The sequence below is a fragment of the Euwallacea fornicatus genome, chromosome 3, assembly GCF_040115645.1.
Source record: "Euwallacea fornicatus isolate EFF26 chromosome 3, ASM4011564v1, whole genome shotgun sequence".
Taxonomy (NCBI): domain Eukaryota; kingdom Metazoa; phylum Arthropoda; class Insecta; order Coleoptera; family Curculionidae; genus Euwallacea; species Euwallacea fornicatus.
Window position 1 is genome coordinate 5,776,778 of NC_089543.1, and position 6,000 is coordinate 5,782,777.

Sequence of the window (6,000 nt, forward strand, 5' to 3'; positions counted from 1 at the left end):
CAACTTCGATATTTTGGGAACCCCACGAACGATCGCATTGATACTATCAATATGCGCCCCATCGCCGGGGCAGCCCCAACGAAACGACATTTAACTGGTCAACGATCAAAGCCATTTCGTCCCTTGAGGAAAATTCAATGAAACGTGTAGAACATTGTGAGATACAAGTTAAAGCACGGACTAAAGTTGTAGTTTGTATTGTGTAATCTGCGTTTAAACCTGTGGCTGAAAGTTTATTAATGGTGCTCATGCGATAAATATTTTATAAAATAACTCAGGAATCCTCGTTTTGCGACACGAGTTTTAAACTGCACTTTGATGTTGTGCGGCATCAAAGCCCGATGGAAGCTGTTCGAGAAACTCTTCCAGGCACTTCGAGGAGCAGTTCTACGGACTTAATTTTGAGATTTCCAGGACATGTTGTTAGTTTATCGTATTTTATTCATGTTTAAACCGACTATTCTCCGTATCCAGGTATTAGTCAGAATCGGACCAAAGCGAACAGACACGTAAAGCTCGTACGTGCTCTACCGCAAAAAAGATTGTGCTAACCCGAGCTAACCTGAACCGACTCGAACTGACATGAACCATTGTTCGCATTCACTACCGTCTTTAAGTCGCTTAATTTTTTCTTGATGATGATCATCGAATAAATGATAAATTAATAACACGAATTTCATATAATTCCTGACCCAATTACCTGTTATTGTGGAACACGTTATTGTAAATCAAGCTTTAATGACAATTGCATTTTATATATTATCCATTTTGTTAGTCATTGAATACAATTCCGGTTAACGTTAATTTGCAGACATTTGAAACTGGTAATTACGGGAATAATTGCTCTTAATATGATTTACTTTGCAACAAAGTTAGTTTGCGACACCCTGTTTGGTTTGTTTAAATGCGCTCATAGTGTTGATTATATTATGGCTCGTGGAACTACGTGCAACTTTTAGGAACAGTTTTAACCTGTTTAAATTCGAATTGGAGGTGTAGTAATGCTGTCAGTGCTTTAAAGTTTACAGTTGAATTTTAACAGTTTAAAGTAAATTACATTTTAATAATTTAAAATACGTTAAACCCAAACGTTATTTCCATAACAACTGAAAAGGGTGTGATGTATGTAATCAACAGAATCTTCCCATTTGTTTCTGGCTTGACCTGAATTCGGTTAAAGATAAGCTCAGAAGTCTCTCCTGCTAAGGCGTTTTAGGATGATTGATTTTCATTTAATAAATTATTAGAACTATCTGGATCCTACTGATGACAACCATTAAAACCCTCGCAGCATCCGCGAATCTACGTATTAATAAATTTGTTTTGCTAAAATGTGGTAAAAATATTCCAATTTATTAGCCAATTTTCTTATGCTCGTAAGCTATTAAAAAGCTTAATGGTGTCTTTCATTCGTAACTACTTCCATTTATAAACTACGCAACCAAGAGAAATTACGCTATTTCCAATATAATCCTCAATGCATTCATTATATTACGCCCACAGAGCGCCCACTTGCGGTTATTTAAACTTTTAAATGGGCTTAATTATTCTATCTCTGCTGGAAAACGCTCGTTACTAGAAAGCTCTGGAAAACGTTCTATGATTGTGTGGAGAGTACAGGCCAATGAGAGGGTTTATTGCACAATTTTAATTACAGCAAAATCTCGAATCGGGGATGGAATAAAATGGTATTTAAATTAAGCTACATTATCTCCCGGCCCCCGACCCCAAGAGTCGAGGGCCGGCCGAAGAGCTCCCGGCACGTCGAGGTCCCCCTCTTGTTCCTGGACAGCCGGGGGTCCTCCTCTCGGACTCTAACGACCGCCAACGTCGTTTCGGACCCGGTCTCAGATTCTGATTGTAAAAATGCCGTTTCGTACATATGTGTATAATTGCCATTTGAACTTGACGTATAAATGGGGTGTCCATTGTAAATACATCGTTCGGTAAACCAAGGGACGCGGCCACAAAAGAATAAATAAGATTTCTGTTCTGAATAGCAACAATTATTTATAATTGCTCGCCGGGGCGCCCTCGGACCCCTTGCCTGATTCTCAACTAACCCTTAGTATCTTGATCAGTCATCAGACAATTAATTAAACGCGTATTCGCCCGATCCAGGTATTTAGCGTGTTTTAAGACATAAATCCATTAGCGTTCGCCAGGGACAAATACCTTAAGGGTCACGTTACTAAGGGTAAAAATGAATAACTCTCAAATCAAGAATCATAATGCACATGCACAATCAATACCACCATGCAACTATGCGTCTCTTCTACATGGGTAATCTCACTTTCGTCTCCACATGGAATCATGCGGTACTTATCACTTAGAAAAATGTCAATATCGGTACTTTGATGTAATTTTTGTTTCGAAAATTCACGTGGGGTTTTTAAATCTGTTTTTACCTGACAGACTGCGTACACTCCTTAGTTGAAAACACTAGGTGATTAACGTTAATTCCTATAACTTTTGCCCTGCCCGCACTGTACGTTAAAGCTTGGCATGATCAGCATTTTTGTTTTACTTTGAAGCATAAATGAACCGTAAGCTACAGCAGATTGACTTTAGCCAGTAAGCTGTTTAGAGTCTTTAGTAAATAAGCTTGCTGTTTGCCAGGAATGCATCAACCGCTTTGCTCGCTTCCAGCGTTAAGAACTTCTTTAATATTAATCTCTCAAACGTATTTTGGAAGGCAAACATTTCATAAATTTGATAAAGAAAATTATTTTAAATATGAACCAGTAAGTGTTGATTAAAAGGAACTAACTGCAAAAAAATTAAACAATCATGAGACCTAATAACGAAAAGGTTTCGATTTACAAGAGACTAAATTAAGTTCGGAAACCCTTAGATACTTAATATGCCCTGAAGCCATCTTTTTCAATTGGGTCAATGTTTTTCTTGAACAGAAGAAAAGTCACTTCTTTAAAGAAAGAAAAGAAAATGTAGGCAGGGCAATTTTCTTTATTATAATTCACCGGTTTAAAATAAATTTCTGTGAGTTAAGGCCAAGTGTGCGAAGCAGAGTTAAAAGATTTTTTTTATCGAAGGTATATTTATTAACCTTCGATGGAAAATACAGAAAAAGACAATTGGGGATAGAGCTCTCCTTGGGTTCAGAGATGGAAAAATGCCTCTTTTCCAAAAGGGGGTTCGTAACAACTCTAGAACTGACTAAGAAAAATCTTTCTCCGGCTTTAAGTTAGTACTTCCACAAACAGTACACTGAACAATTAAATAAGAGCAGAACCAGAAAGTGTCAATGCCGATGAGTGGACATATGTTGACGGCATTTCCGCAAAAAATCATGCGTGCTCGAGAAGAGAGGGGACAGGACGTTGGACAACCCGGCGACGCACCATGGAACATGTCCAGGCTACTTCGGTTTTTCAACAAATGTTCGGTGTTTTTTAAAGTTTTGAAAATATCGTAAATTGTAGCCAATTTTGTACGTATAACTAAATCCACCCGATCCCTGAAAACGTTTATCAATTTTTAAGGCTTTTTCACTTATTTTCACATTTGTGTTGCCACACATAGGGCAGAATTGCAGTCCTTATTTCGGGTCCTTCCGTGCGTTCCCACATGCAAATAAAAGCTTCCTCAGACGGGACCTGAAGCTCTGCCGCATAGATAATCTAATCAAATCCCGTCTTCGGTAATTAATTTCACAACACCATGGCAAATTACATAGTTTAGCAACACTGAGGGCAGCACATTAAACTTTTTAGTAGCAAATTGTCTTTTTTTTGGCTTATTAAATTAATTACTGCGTGGTACTGCTGCGCTAGTGTAATCAATCTTTCTAACACCGAAAGGTTCGTTTCGAAAAATTGCCGTTTGATCGATATAATAATAAACCCCCAAAAAGGCCCTTTCTTATCGCCCTTAATTGTCGTTCGGGTCTCTGAGGATCGGTTTTAATCTCAGTAAATCTAAACTTATTAAAACTATTTATCTGGTTCGCGTAGCGAATGACATAAATGATTATTCTCTGTCGAACGTTTATGTCAACTGGACCGAAGAATAATAATTCCCTAATAGCGCCCGTGATAAATGAATCAATGCAAAGCAATAGAGGAGTTTGCATTGATTCATTCATTGGTCGCCAGCTCTAATCTGAAATAATCGGCTTAAAAATATGAATTTAAATTTTGTTCTAAACTCGCCCTATAAACTGTAATATGACAACAAAATTTCTGCGCTTGGGTCGGGAATAACCAAAATTGAGAGGGCGGAAAGACCGAATGGGAACATTGTGCCCGCTAGTATTGAGCGACTAGCTGTTGCATTTCCATTCACAAACTTTGGTCGATTACGGTTGGAGTTGGGAGCTGGACAGGGCCGGAACAGGACCCGAAAATGCATTGAGTGTGGAATATTCCGCTGCTTATAATAATAATTTAAAAAAAACCTCAAACAACCAAAATCGCCCACAATTCACGACCTCACTGCGTAAATGCGCTAATTATCAAAAATCCTACTAACTAACCAGAAATAAGCTGAACTAACCTGGACGTAATTCCTTCCTTTTGGCCTAGGCCCAAGCACGCTTCCGAAAGGTCCAGAATTATCCAGTAACTTCGAAAGTCGAGAATTTCAATTCAGTTCGCTCCTCTGCAGGTCTAACTGAGTCTGGCTTAACTGTGCTGCGCCTACAGTAATACGTGAGTTATGGCAGCACTTCCTTGACGCGTAGATTATATTAATTTGAAATAATCTCCATACAAACTGCGTCTCCCAGGACAAGATTGATCCTCTTTCCAGCAAACTCAGACAATTACCGTAATGCAGAAGTGAAACTAAGAGTAATAAGGCCCTGTGCTCGACTAAAGGTGGAGGCAGAACCCCGTCTCCTCTGCGTATAACCCGAATTGATTCACTTGCTGGTATCTGAAATGAAAGCAGCGATTCAATTGAACCCTTATCTGATACTATTATTCTAATGTAGCAAACTAACCTCATTTAAGATTTCTCAGTTCACCGCGGGTTAGTTTGCCAGCTCGTGCAATTACCGAGTACTTCTTTCTGATGGGGAAATCACTCGGTAATTGCTATAATTCTCCAACGGAGCTTTTTTCAAAATTTATCTATAGATGTGTCTCATTCATGTTATGCAATCCTGCCTCTGCGCCCCCGCACTTCACCCTGTCGTTATGCAGGTGTTCGTTGAGTTACTCCACATTCTCAGCGGTTTTTGAACATTTCACCGGTGGCGATACTCAAATATTTTTGCCTCGTCTCCGGGTTTAGTTTCCTTTGATGGGTCTACTGCAGGAATTTTCTTTATTGGAATGTTCCAAGGTAATTCTTACAAAGTTTCTTACACTTAACGCGGTATGATTCACACGTCATTATTGTCATGGTGATCGAAAAAGGGTGAGTTGGTGGTGAAACTTACGGCAAATAGAAACGATTCATGGCGAATACCGAGAAGTGGATAATACATAAGAAAATAAAATAAATGAAAGGTATTTCTAACGTTTTAGTTTTGTGTAAATACAAAAAAAAATGCAATTGAAACTACCTCTTGCAGAAAACAAATCTTGATTTCATATTGAATCTCCCTTACCCTCTTCCTGCACCGCAGTCTTCAAGCGCCAGTGGTTGAAGCCGATTTTCAGCAGCAACCGGCAAATATGCTGCGAACTCTTCAAACGCCCAACCCAATTGAGCGATTTAATTAAAGTTAAAGCTAAATATATAACAAAATAAAAAAAAAACATAGAAAGTGATATTATTTTTAAATATGTACTAAATTTTCACAATCAATTTTCATTACAAACACGTTAAGACCCTTTGTTAATAAAGTTTAATACTTAGCGTCCTACGCAAAGGGCACTGACGAAGTTGTTGCTAAATTTCCAATAAAGTTTTCAAGATCTTTGCAATTTGCGTCAAAGTTAGAGCACTGTAGCTCTAAATTTACCTTGTTTAGATAAAATGTAATTATCTTCGCCAGGAAGTTTGATAGACAATATTAGCCTTTTCCTAAGT

General features: G+C 38.3%; 1 protein-coding gene across 1 annotated transcript in view; it reads right to left on the reverse strand.

The window, feature by feature from the left end:
- The window catches only part of LOC136350410 (uncharacterized), a 37,671-nt gene extending 33,099 nt beyond the window's left edge, over positions 1-4,572 (reverse strand). Inside the window, exon 1 of the mRNA XM_066302051.1 lies at positions 4,516-4,572. The gene's annotated coding sequence lies outside the window, so the exon portion shown is untranslated. The remainder of the gene's footprint in view (positions 1-4,515) is intronic.
- Positions 4,573-6,000: the final 1,428 nt, after the last annotated feature.